Genomic DNA, 14784 nt, shown 5'->3' with positions numbered 1-14784 from the left:
AGAATAGTTTTATATGCCAAGTAAAATTTATATTACACCAATCATTTCTTTCCCATTTTATATGAATACAAATCAGTATTCTCGCATTTTAAGGCATTTCCTTTTGATCTCATGTTTATTGGTAATAGAAAATGTTAAATAGTAAAATAGTTATAAAGTTTTCACTAAGCATTAACTGTATGTAGGAAGACTACATATTTTTATTTTTATATACTTAATACCATAACATCTCATGTACATACTGAAACAGACAAAATGAAAAAAGCAAAGAGTAAATGTTCTAAGTGAAATAAGTCAACAGCTTAATTTCCCTATACAATAACAAGTCTATTGATCACACTGGGCATTAATTCTTGCAACATAACAAAACTCCATGGAGCAGTTGAGAAGCTGTCCTTATATCAGGCTGTGAACTTATTGATTCTTCCCTGGCAAATGCCATTTTGATGTTAGACCTACTTCTCCATATTAATGTGAATGTCAGGGGCACAGAAGGAGAGAATGTGAGTGGTGATTGTGAGGGATACTCCTCAATGCACATGGGTTTCAATTTTAAAGTTCCGGCATATTATTTCATTGTAAAAGATATTCCTTGGATATTTCCATAGGATACATGTCCTATTCAGGATTATTAGTGTGAAACTTCAAGTTAAGGAAAACCTTAGAATTTGAAATCTAGACCAACATATACCTTGACTACAGATACCTCAGTGGTCTTGTTTGTGAGGGAAGGCTCTGTTTTGATACATAAATAACATTAGCAGGGAGCTAATCTTAACTTCCTTTTAGAAAACATAAGGGCAATGTTTGCCATACACTGCCATCTTGTATTAGATAATACATATTGTATTCGGAAACCTTCCTCTTCTGTATTTACGTGCAAATATGATTTGAGAAGCTTACTAAATTTTGTTTGCTAAAAGGCCAATCTCAGTCCCTTTCTTCTTTTCATCAATTATGCTTTCATTGTACTACTGTACCCATTAATTTCTGATTTATCCAGTACAGACATCAGCAATGCATCAGGACATTCCTTTTCTCAGTCTTTCATTGCCATGAACTTTAACTTGCCCCATGCATTAGTGTGCAAGACTTTCATTTTTCCTTTCAAAAACCTTAGATAAGCACAGAATAGCCAGCCTAATGGGTGCAGTGGTCATTTTACTACAATATTATGTCTCAAAGGGCTGAAGTACATGTATAAATGAATACATTTTTAAAAATTAATAACTGTAGTAAGTTAAACAATGCTGAATAGATTGGTGAAATATAAATCTTATCTTTAGAATACTGAGCATAGACACAGTCCTACCCAATGATATATCCCTACTAGTGATCTAATACAAAGTAGTCAGACTGATAACATAAACATTCAAATAGCCATGACTAAACTATGCAATCATATATATATATGAATATAAAGCGATATATATATATATATATATGATTAGAAATGGATAGAAAGGGATAATTTATGTAATTTTATTTTATTTTAAAACATGTTTTTAAATTATATTATTAGTATTATTTTATTTATTTATTAAATCAATTTGTTTAATTAAATAATACATAAAGGACATAATTATCTCTCATGTTATAGTAACTATATATTAACACGTTATAGTAACGTGTTAATTAGTAATTACTTTAAATAGTTTTAAATCATTATTACAATATAAAAATATATTAATAGTTCAAAAAACAAAAATGAAATACCCTTCACAGTTTCGTGTAAGATTGTTTTGAAGAAACTATAGCATACTCAGCCCTAAATAAGACATTCTTATTCATCCCTAGGCTCCTGAATCACTACTACAGAAAAGTAAATTTGTTCTAAACTTCATTATATTTTTATTCAGTATCTTAACTCCGAGGAAAAACTAAAATGTCAAAATAACTAGTCCTGAGTTATGTTTGGTATTTTGTTTTAAAGAAGGCAAGGAAAGTTTTTTTCTGATTTAAGTTAAAAATACCTGTGACCTCGATTTCACTGTAAAATTATAATCATCTCAGAAACATGCTGTTTGTCCTCAGGAACAATTTTCAGTTTTTTTTTTCCCAGAGATGATTGAACATAACTGAACAGAAGGAAAAGTATGAAAGCAGAAAATCAAAACTGATCTTAAGAGTAACAGAAAAATCATTAGAAATGGCAGGTAGATTCCACTGTCAAACTTCAGTAGACACATACTGCTGCTGCTGATGATGACAGACAACAGGGAGGATGACAATGAAGATGGCAATGACAACGATGACGATGACTACAACGATGTTGACGCGACTGTGAAGACAAGTACGACAACGACAATGAAGATGATGGACAACATTGATGTTAACAATGGAAATGGTAATGCTAGGTCTGTCCATGGTCATGGTGGTGTTGGTTTTTGGTACTCTATTAAAGTAGGAAAAGGATGAGGAAGAGAAGACCCTAATCAGTATGAGTTTAACTCAAGAGCTGTATTCTTATCATATGTTTGGATGTGAGGAAAATTTGAATAAATTTCATTTTTAATTCAGTAAATTCAAAGGAATTATATGTGTAATAATAAAATGGAGGGCTTATAACCATACACAAACACATCATTCATTACAACTCTCTTCCCAGTTTCAAGTGCATTTATCATCCATTTTGTACAAGTTCTTGCCTTTTATTCAACTGGACTTGTTATGGTTCCTATGAAGATTATATTTGAAAACTATGAACGTCCGTAAACAAATATCACTAAAATTGGTAATACTGTACATGACATGTGAGATGCTGGTTCTAGCTGTGAAGATTAGCTAAGAGAAATTCAATTGCATATATCAAAATAACTTGTTATTTTAATCACACCTCTAGACTGCAAAAATTAACATATCCTACAATGTGTTTCTTTCAATGACATATGCATGTAGAGACATAGACATGAATGCGGAACCTGTACATACATGAAAAAACGCACATGATACATGAATAAAACACAAAGACACCTGAAAGGAAATTAAACACATTTTAAGAAAGAATCATCTCAGTATAATTTACCTACTTAAGAATCAAGCATGTTTCTAACTCAAATAAATATTGCATAATCACAATTGATATAATTTATAAAATAGTATTTCCAAATAACTTAATATTAGTAAAATCCTATTCATATATGTGGACTCAATGGAATTTATATTATTATATTTTGATAATTCTCTCATCTATCTATATCTATATATCTATATCTATATCTATATAACTATTTTTGAGACATAGTCTCACTGTATAGCTCTTGATGGCCTGGATATTTCTTTGAGTTCATAGAGCTCAGTTTCTCTCTGATGAGTACTGTGATTAAAGGTCTGCACCATCATAACCAGCTGATCATTATCAATGGACAGTAATTTTGTAAATACGCAATGACTATAAATTTTCTCATTAATTTTTTTACCATTTTTATTTGATATTGATTCAGAACTTTAAGAATAGGAAATAGGAGCTTCTCTTTTGTTGAGTGCATATTTTTCTGATTCACCATTTCTCATAATTACATTTTAACCATACCACCAACAGGGCATTGTTCGGAGTACTCTTGAATGAATATTATTATAAGAACTTCTACTTAATTATATTTAATGATTGTCTAATACATTTGATCTCTTGACATTGTAGTTGTTACCCTCAAATATCTGTTACAAAAAGTTTTAAATTCCATTTTAAAACCCGAGTAGGCTATGCTCAGCCCCATTGCACCTTCTTTATGACCACACTGCCACTGTGATTGGCACTAACAGCAGTTGGACCTACACAAGTGGAAACTGAAACAAATGGAGCATCCACACTCCTTGCAGTGACCCCTCTGACTTTCCAAGGATAGTTTACATATGTGAGGAATGTGAAATCCATGGATCTCAACCATTCTCACACACATATCACTTGGAAAGTGCCCAGAAGATGTTCACAGCAACACTCCCCCAATTACATGTACTTCTTTTACTAGCACTGCCTTCATTCCTCTGAGGGGAGGTTAATCTGCTATTCTGTTTGTTTGTGTGTTTCTCCTATGCTATGTGCCTGGGATGCGGGGGGCAGGCAGCATGCTCATCACAGTCCATGCAGCAGCCTTTCCTCCGGCCACTTCATCTCCTCATCTCCCCTTGCAGTGCTCTCAGTAACCTCTGCTCCTGTTCCTCCATATCTCCCGTTCAACTTCCCAGTCACTATACATTTTCTCCTAATTCCTTCTCAGGTTGGAACTCCTGTAATCTTCCCTTCTCTATAAAATAACTTTCTGTAAAATATATTCCCCCAATTCTCTCAAACTCTTCCAGTTTTGGAAAACCTTTATTATTTTTCAATATGCTGTTGGGATTATTTCTACACACACTGATTTTGGTATTTCCATAGAAATCTGTAGGATAGTACACAGAATTTTTTTCTGAATTCTTATTTTAGACTGTATTAATTAAAAATAGTAATACACTATTACTGTGCTATTCTTCAATGCTATGTATAAATATGAACTATTCAAATCTAGCTCCCCTTTAATCTACCATACACTACCTTTTGTAAACTCTGTATATCCATATCCTATATTTAGATACATTTTAAGTTTTAAATTTAGAAGAATGTCTTTTGATGCTTGATTTATTGAAATCACTGTTAAATTTCCATCAAGAAATTTTATCAAAAAATTACTATTTAGTTTTATTTTGAGGTCTTTGATCCCCTTTGACTTGACCTGTTTGAGAGATGAAATATGAACCTATTTTCATTTTTCTACACACTGATTGCCAGTTAGACCACCACAATTTATTGAAGATGCTTTTTTTTTCCATTGCATATTTTTGGCTTCTTTGTCAAAGATATACTGAACATAATAGAAGAGAATATGGGAAAGAGCCTCCAATTAATTGACACAGTGGAATTTTCCTAAATAAAACTCCAATTACTAAGTCTCTAAGATCAAGAATTGATAAAGGAGACCTCATGAAACTGGAAAGCGTCTGCAAGGCAAAGGACATAGCAAATAAGACAAATAGGCAACATATATATCGGGAGGAGTCTTCACTAACTCCACATCCAATAGACGGCTGATATACAAAATACATAAAGAAATCAAGAAGCTAACCACCAAGAAACCAATCCAATTCTTCAGAGAGTTAGACAGAACAATTTGCAAATTCATCTGGAATAACAAAAAACCCAGGATAGCTAAAACTATCCTCAACAATAAAAGGACTTCTGGGGGAATCACTATCCCTGAACTCAAGCAGTATTACAGAGCAATAGTGATGAAAAACTGCATGGTATTGGTACAGAGGCAGACAGATAGACCAGTGGAATAGAATTCAAGACCCAGAAATAAACCCACACACCTATGGTCACTTGATTTTTGACAAAGGAGCCAAAATCATCCAATGGAAAAAAAGATAGCATTTTCAGCAAATGGTGCTGGTTCAACTGGAGGGCAACATGTAGAAGAATGCAGATCGATCCATGCTTATCACCCTGTACAAAGCTTAAGTCCAAGTGGATCAAGGACCTCCACATCAAACCAGACACACTCAAACTAATAGAAGAAAAACTAGGGAAGCATCTGGAACACATGGGCACTGGAAAAAATTTCCAGAACAAAACACCAATGGCTTATGCTCTAAGATCAAGAATCGACAAATGGGATCTCATAAAACTGCAAAGCTTCTGTAAGGCAAAGGACACTGTTGTTAGGACAAAACGGCAACCAACAGATTGGGAAACGATCTTTATCAATCCTACAATGGATAGAGGACTTATATACAAAATATACAAAGAACTCAAGAAGTTAGACCGCAGGGAGACAAATAACCCTATTAAAAAATGGGGTTCAGAGTTAAACAAAGAATTCACAGCTGAGGAATGCCGAATGGCTGAGAAACACCTAAAGAAATGTTCAACATCTTTAGTCATAAGGGAAATGCAAATCAAAACAACCCTGAGATTTCACCTCACACCAGTGAGAATGGCTAAGATCAAAAACTCAGGTGACAGCAGATGCTGGCGAGGATGTGGAGGAAGAGGAACACTCCTCCATTGTTGGTGGGATTGCAGACTGGTACAACCATTCTGGAAATCAGTCTGGAGGTTCCTCAGAAAACTGGACATTGAACTACCTGAGGACCCTGCTATAACTCTCTTGGGTCTATACCCAAAAGATGCCCCAACATATAACAAAGACACATGCTCCACTATATTCATAGCAGCCTTATTTATAATAGCCAGAAGTTGGAAAGAACTCAGATGCCCTTCAACAGAGGAATGGATACAGAAAATGTGGTACATCTACACAATGGAATATTACTCAGCTATCAAAAACAATGCCTTTATGAAATTCATAGACAAATGGTTGGAACTGGAAAATATCATCCTGAGTGAGGTAACTCAATCACAGAAAAACACACATGGTATGCACTCATTGATAAGTGGCTATTAGCCCAAATGCTTGAATTACCCTAGATGCACAGAACAAATGAAACTCAAGAAGGATGTCCAAAATGTGAATGCTTCACTCCTTCTTTAAAAGGGGAACAAGAAAACCCTTGGCAGGGAATAGGGAGGCAAAGTTTAGAACAGAGGCAGAAGGAACACCCATTCAGATCCTGCCCCACATGTGGCCCATACATACAGCCACCCAATTAGATAAGATGGATGAAGCAAAGAAGTGCAGGCTGACAGGAACCGGATGTAGATCTCTCCTGAGAGACACATCCAGAATACAGCAAATACATGGGCGAATGCCAGCAGCAATCTACTGAACTGAGATCGGGACACCCGTTGAAGGAATCAGAGACAGGTCTGGAAGAGCTTGAAGGGGCTCGAAACCCCATATGAACAACAATGCCAACCAACCAGAGCTTCCAGGGACTAAGCCGCTATCCAAAGACTATACTTGGACTGACCCTGGACTCTGACCTCATAGTTAGCAATGAATAGCCTAGTAAGAGCACCAGTGGAAGGGGAAGCCCTTGGTCCTGCCAAGACTGAACCCCCAGTGAACGTGATTGTTGGGGGGAGGGCGGTAATGAGGGGAGGATGGGGAGGGGAAGCCATATAGAAGGGGAGGGGAGGGGAATAATAATCGAAATGTAAATAAGAAATACTTAAGTTAATAAAGATTAAAAAAAAGAAAAAATAATTAGCAAAAAAAAAAAGAAGCTAATCACCCAAGAAACCAAACAATCCAATAAAAAAATGGGGTACAGAACTAAACAGAGAATGTACAATAGGGGGATCTCAAGTGGTTCAGAAACACTTAAAGATATGTTCAGTATCTTTAGTAATCAGGACAATGCAAATCAAAATGACTCTGAGATTCCACCTTATACCAATCAGAATGTCTAAGATCAAAACCTCAGGTGACAGCATATGTTGGGGAGGATAAGAAGAAAGAAGACCACTCCTCCTTTGCTAGTGGGGTTGCAAACTAGTAAAACAACTTTGGAAATCAATCTGGAGGTTCCTCAGAAAATTGCAAATAGATTGAAGAGCCAGCTATACCACTCTTGCGCATATACCAAAATGATGCCTCACAATGCCACAGTGGCCTGTGTTCCTCTACATTCATAGCAGTCTTATTTGTGATAACCTGAAGCTGGAAACAACCCTGATGTCCCACAGCAGATTAATGGATACAGAAAATGTGGTTCATTTACACAATGGAATACTTAACTATTGAGAATAAGGACATCCTGAGTTTTTCAGGCATATGGATGGATGGAACTGGAAAATATCATTCTTAGTGAAGTAACTAAGACCCAAAAGGAATGCATGGGTCTGACTTCCCACTGAAAGATCCAACAAGCAGCTGAAAGGGTTAGATGCAAATATTTACAACCAATGGAGAGAAGCTGGTGACCGCTGTGATTGGTTGAATTAGGGAAATGCTGTAATAAACTGAGGAGGAGGGTAACCCTATAAAAAGAAACAACAGTCTCAACTATCCTGGACGCCTCGGATCTCTCAGTCACTGAGCCACCACCTAGGTAGACCAGCTTATATGAGACCCCCAACACATATAGAGGACTGCCAGGTCTGTACTCAATTAGAGAAGAACCTAACTCTTGAGAGACTTGGGGTTCCAGGGGAGGAACTGGGGGGCTCTGGTGGGGTAAGGGGTGGGGACATCCTCTATTAGATGGTGGAGAAGGTGTGAGATGTGGAACAGGTGGAGGGTGGACCGGGAAGGGGATAAAGTTTGGATTGTAAAAAGAGATTAAAGAATGAATAAAAAGAAAATTACTATTTAGAGGTCATTTCAAACTCTTGCTGAACTATTGCAAAAACTGGTATTGAATAGACATTGAATATTCTCTTGGACATAAATGACATTTAAATTGCTTATTATTCACAAAATAAATATATTAGTAGTTTAAATAATATTTTATTGAGCTTACATGTATTTATATACACATAAGGTATGCAGTACATATGAAGGATCAGTTACACTAGAACTAAAGTACAAAAGATTGTGAGTCACTATGTTGGTGCTGAGCTCTCAGACCTAGTCCTCTATAAGAGTAGCAAATACTCTTAACTGCTGAGCCATTTCTTCTGCCTCAAGGTAATTCATATTTTTTCTTATTTTGGATATCTTTATTTACATTTCAAATGTTATTCCCTTTCCTGGTTTCCAGGAAAAAATCTTCCTATCCTATCCCCCTCCCCTTCTTCTATAAGAGTGTTCCCTTGCCTATCCATCCCCCTTCTCCCCACATTCCCCTACACTGGGGGTTCCAGCCTGACAGGACCAAGGGTTTCTCCTTCCATTGGTACCCAACAAGGCCAGCCTCTGCTACATATGCAACTGGAGCCATGGGTCAGTTCATGTATAGTCTTTGGGTAGTGATTTATTTCCTGAAAGCTCTGGTTGGTTAGCATTGTTGTTCTTATGGGGTTGCAAGCCCCTTCAGCTCTTTCAATCCTTTCTCTAATTCCTTCAAAGGGGGTCCTGTTTTCAGTTTGCTGCTAGCATTCAACTCTGTATATAACAAGCTCTGGCTGTACCTCTCATGAGACAGCTATATCCTGCTCCTGTCAGCATGCACTTATTAGCTCCATCAATATTGGTATTGATATCTATATCTATATCTATATACCCTTTTATGAATATTTTGGTTCCCCAATTTAAGAAGGAGTGAAGCATACGCACTTTGGTCGTCCTTCTTCTTGAGCTTCATTCAGGTGGTCTGTGGATTGCATCTTGGGTAATTCAAGCTTCTGGGCTAATATCCAATTATTAATGAGTGTATATCATGTGTCTTTTTCTGTGATTGAGTTTCTTCTCTCAGGATGTTTTTTTTTAGTTCAATCCATTTGCCTATGAATTTCATGAAGTTTTTTTTTTTTTTTGATAGCTGAGTAGTACTCCAATGTGTAGATGTACCACATCTTCTGTATCCATTCCTCTGTTGAAGGGCATCTGGGTTCTTTCCAGCTTCTGTCTATTATAAATAAGGCTGCATGAACATAGTGGAGCATGTGTCTTTGTTGTATGTTAGAGCATCTTTTCGGTATATGCCCAAGAGAGGTATAGCTGGATCCTCAGGCAGTTCAGTGTCCAATCTTCTGAGGAACTTCCAGACTGATTTCCAGAGTCATTGTGTCAGTTTGCCGTCCCACCAACAGTGGAGGAGTGTTTCTCTTTCTCCATATTCTCACCATATTTTAAATAATACTCCATATGAAGAAAAAATACCATTCAGTTTAGAAGACATTTTCATAAAAATATATCTATGATTATTGTAGTAATAATACAATGTATTTAAATCATAAAATTTACTGAAATTGATTTTTACCATCATTATATTCAGAAGCTTATTAGACTTTGTTCTTTATGAACTAAATTTGTTTTATTATTTTATATACTTATTTTGGGATGGTTTGTTTTTTGTGTGTATGTGTATCTCTGGCTTGCTTGGATTTCACTATGATAAGCAGGCTGGCCTTGAACTCAGAGAACTTTTATTCATTAATATTGTGCAAGTATTTAATATGTTTTATTTGTTAAAGGAATAAAGATGCATTAAGTCATGTTTTTGAGTACTCATGTTTAAGAAAAGTGTATTCTAGTACACATGATTACTTCCTGTAGGATACCTTCTTTGCACAGGTGATCTTATTTTCATTATACACTTACTTTTATTGCCAACACTTTTGTGTAATAGAAAGCTATTATAATAAAGCATAATACACTGTGAAGGGATAATTAAGAACAATTTGAGCTCAAGACAAATAATTACCATAGGTATTTACTTGAGCACTAAGGCATATTAAAGTTGTCAAGTTCATTTGAGAATTGTTGTATGTGAAAATGTCAGCTAAGAATTTCTCTAAGACATACAACAGGATGAGATACTTTATTAATTAAAATTTTTGACATTTCAACCATGTATAAAATGTATTCTAATTACACTTCCCTTTTCCTCTGTCTAATTCCTCCTCCTCCGTACAAATTTTTTAGCCATATTTCTGCCTGTTAATTTGGTTATTGCCCTTTAGACCTTAACTATTTTTTGACCATGGCTTTGGAATTATATTTGAGGCAAGGTTACTATATTTCATAATCCCAAGTAGTCTTTCTCACCCATCTGCCTTTCACCTTTTAACTTACTTCCTTCCTTCCTTCCTTCCTTCCTTCCTTCCTTCCTTCCTTCCTTCCTTCTCCCTTTCTTTCTTTCTTTCTTTCTTTCTTTCTTTCTTTCTTGTTTTTATATTTCTTTTTTTTTTTTTCGGAGCTGGGGACCGAACCCAGGGCCTTGCGCTTCCTAAGCAAGCGCTCTACCACTGAGCTAAATCCCCAACCCCTGGTTTTTATATTTCAATGTTAGGTTCTGTTTATGGAGAAACATGAAACAATAATATCAGTGCAATACAAGCAGATGAAGTTTATCAAATCTTAACTATTAATTTCCATAGAGAAGACATGATTATTTTCATTAATGTTTCCCAGATGTCCAAATTCCTAGCCTACTGAAGCTTATGGACCTGATTGTTTTATAAAATTGTTTAGTGTTTTAGCATGAAATAAAATAATATTCTTTTTATTAAAATATTTAGCAAAACTGCCCCACAATATCAGATTAAATATGCCTATTCTCAAAGAAACTATGAACTCACATGGAAGACCAACACACTAGCTCAGAAAAATTAATATTTTTCTATGTTAGATAGTATTAGAAAGTACTTAAAAAGTGGGACGAATATAAAAATTATTGTTCAATGTGATTCATAACTTTAGAGTGCTAAGGACTGTGTTGGGAACAAATGGACACAGATGTTCACTCCATTTGGAAAACAATGGCTAGTATTTGAAAGACTAAAACAAATTATTGTATGTGTAAATTCTTAACACTTTCATGGAATAGATTTAAAATGCCACTAGAACCCTATATGACACGTTAAAATTTAGAAATGTAAAAAACTACAAATCAGGAAGGTCCTGATGATTAATTGATTTCATATTGGATATATGAGGAATTCAAACAACTTCAACTATATGTTCTGTTTGCTCTCTTGAGGTTGACATCAAGGTATAATTTAGCTCTGAAATTCCTTGTGAGCCTCTCTCAACTTTTGCCATTTTTTTTATAGAATTCAATGTCTTATAAAACTATCGTTTCCATTTTTGCATTCCCATCATTTTACACACACTGTATACACATCAGGCTCCAAAACATTGCAAAATGCTTTATCAGGTCTGATTAAATGCTAAATCTCCTTTACCATTGAGATATATGTAGTTTATACAATATAGTTTTTGTTATGATCTTACTGAAAGCTGGGATTTTTTAAAAAAATATTTTGTAAAAGGAGAGAGAAACCTTCCAGTGGAATTTCTTTAGTATATTCCACTGGGAAAAAGACTGCATATTAAAATATAAATTCTTAGAAAACTAATAAGCCTGTATATTCACTCCCATTACACGTGATAGACTCTTCCTGCGAGCAAATTCCCATTCCTAATATGCTTTCTTTATTCAACTGCTAGATCAGATAAAGTAAATCTGACCCTAAGCATTGTTGTCTTTAAATGTATAGTTTGAATATGGTAGACTGTTAAGATTTACCTAACAGTTCCAATGCAAGAAGAAACCTACAATCTTCATAGGGAACACTGTGAGTTTCATATTATTAGTTGCTTTGATGAATACTACAGGAAGTGGTTAATGTATTTATGCCTTCATTAGTATTTATTACACCCAACACAACTACTACAGCCTTAGTGATAATGAAGATAAAACTCCTAAGTTACTGTACACATGTCTGCCCAGGTACCACGTGGTAATTGCTTGATTGATGATGGGGATTCAGTAGTTGAAGGGCTACACTAGGGTGTTTGCAACTTTTAATTCAGCTTGAATAGGTACATCTCTGCCAAAATAGACCATGATATTGTAGACACTAAAGCTGTCAGAGTTTGATATAAAGCAAGTGTGGCCTCTGCCGTTGGCCCGCTAATGGCTCTGCCATGTATTTTATGTCTGGGACTTTTCTCCTCTATTTCACTTAAAGATGTACAAAATGACTATGAAAATATATGCAGATTCTTGTGGAGCTCCGTTCAGGAAGCACATACAGAATAGTTATTTATACACCTTTGTTCCTGCCAGGCAAAAGCTAAATAAAGCTAGTGTATAATAAAATTCCCTCTATTTCTCTAAGTTGTAAGCTAGGGGTCAGTGATGGAGAACACAGTGGCATGGAAACTAAAGCATCTAACAACACTTGAACACATTTTAGAAAAGGCAGCAGGGCAATCTTTGCCTCTGCAAACCATGAGGCTGAAATGTTGACCTCAGGCTATTAGCCTCTCTTTACAGAACTTACTTATGTACCAAGGCTTAAGATCTAAGATCGAAGGCTATTAGTTCATGTTTATTATACGGAAATGTATTCAGTTTCATTATAAATGTTTTTTTTCAAACACATAATTATATTTATTTTCAATGACAAAAACAACACAACCAAGTGGTCCAATCTACTAAAATTTAAGTCTAGCATAATTTTTCAGTAGAAAACTCAGATTCCAAAAAATTCACAAACAACATATTACAATTAATGGTATCCAGCCAACAGTGGTTAAGGGTAGCTATAAAGGAAAAGCATATAATCATAAACTTCTAGCACAGAGTTTTGAGATTTGTGTATAACTTGATTTTTTCATTTTATTTCTTGACTGTGTAAATTGCATATTGCATCTTTTATAATATTGAAAAGGTGGATCCTCCTACCCGACTAGGACTTCATGTACACAAAACTCAGTGGTAAGTAATCAAATACATGCTAAGAGACTTGACTCAGAACTCAAAAAGCAACATCCAAGGAAGGAGGGGAGATTTCAGATACTATTAACAAGATGACTCTTGGAGATTTCAGCACAGTAGAAACCAGAGATCCCTGCCTTTATTCTGCTGTTTCCTCCTCCTTTCCTTCATTTGTCCCTTTCTTCTTTTCTTATCTTCTCCATCCTTTTCTCTTTCTTTCTCTTTCTGTCTTTCTCCTCCTTCGCCGCCTTCTTTCCTTCCTTTCTCTTTTACATCTCTCAGCATCGCTGAGGATCCAAAATATATGTAGGCTTCTAAGAAGAAAAGCTTAAACAGACGTGAATAAATCTGTATCAGTTACAACAGGACATTAAGCATATTTAAACGGGTGACTCAGAAGAGTATATTGAATCCATAGCCAGTGGCCAAATGAGACAGTTCAGTGTTTAGCAGTTTGGAAATCATGACTTTCAGAGTTAATTGTCACAGAGAGTTTAGAGCCTGATTCTCTGATTAGTGGAATACCAAGTGCTATGCCCATAGTGTACTCTTAGGTATCATTAAAGCCTCATAGGTTGGAGAATAGAATATGTGTAAACATGTATACATAGGTTGACAATCTCATACTTCATTGATCAAGTCAGTGCACTATTTTTCCTCAAATCATTCCACTTTCCACCATGGTCAGGTGTTTACCCCGGCACTGCCAATCACCACAACCCTAGAAACCCCCAGGCTAAAACTGTTGCCCTAGCTCCATCGCTCCAGTGTCTCCTCATTAACTGAAATTGATTGTCCCATTTAAGTAGAGGCTGTGGAGTGGCATGCTATTTAAAAAAAATCTAATGTTAAAATTAGCAAAGGTCTGGTTTTGATTTCTACAGGATAAGCCCATGATTGGTATAGAAATTAGGACAGGAAGTGAGCTACACACAAGCATCTTCGTGAAACTCAGGTAACCTGGTATTGGTTATCTGACTAAGTAAAAGTCTAAGATTCCATGATGTGATCATAGAGGAAACAAAAGGATGAGTTCTCACCTGTGATATCCTACATCAAATCTGAGGACTGGTTCTGCAAACAGGTATTGTTCTAAAGTGAGAGTATCTTTTAAATTTGAAAAGCAGTGACACTGTGGAATGCAGCTGTGAATTGTAGAGATAACAAACACTAAAAGGAAGTTGATGGCAGAGTTAGTAAGTACTTTGTAAAATAAAGACAATGGAAACCTAGATGTCTTCCTGGGCCACAATGGTCTGTCATATTTAGTAGTCCCTGAATGGAAATTACAGCTCAGCAGGGAGCAAGTCCTACAAGATGCTATAATGTTTTATATCCAACCATGACAGACACTTAATATTTAGCATTTGATATGTGTTTTAAAATACAGTTTTGGATCCAAATGCAACCTAATTAAACAACAAAGTTGTACTTGATTCTTTTATCTACCTCTTACTCATGCTATCTTTAGAAAAATTATATTCATGTTTCAAACACATTTCATAGGTTTTGTAA

The sequence above is a fragment of the Rattus norvegicus genome, chromosome 6, assembly GCF_021556685.1.
Source record: "Rattus norvegicus strain SHRSP/BbbUtx chromosome 6, alternate assembly SHRSP_T2T, whole genome shotgun sequence".
In the NCBI taxonomy this organism is placed as follows: Eukaryota; Metazoa; Chordata; class Mammalia; order Rodentia; family Muridae; genus Rattus; species Rattus norvegicus.
The sequence above is the reverse complement of the archived record's forward strand: the minus strand, read 5'-3'. Positions refer to the sequence as shown.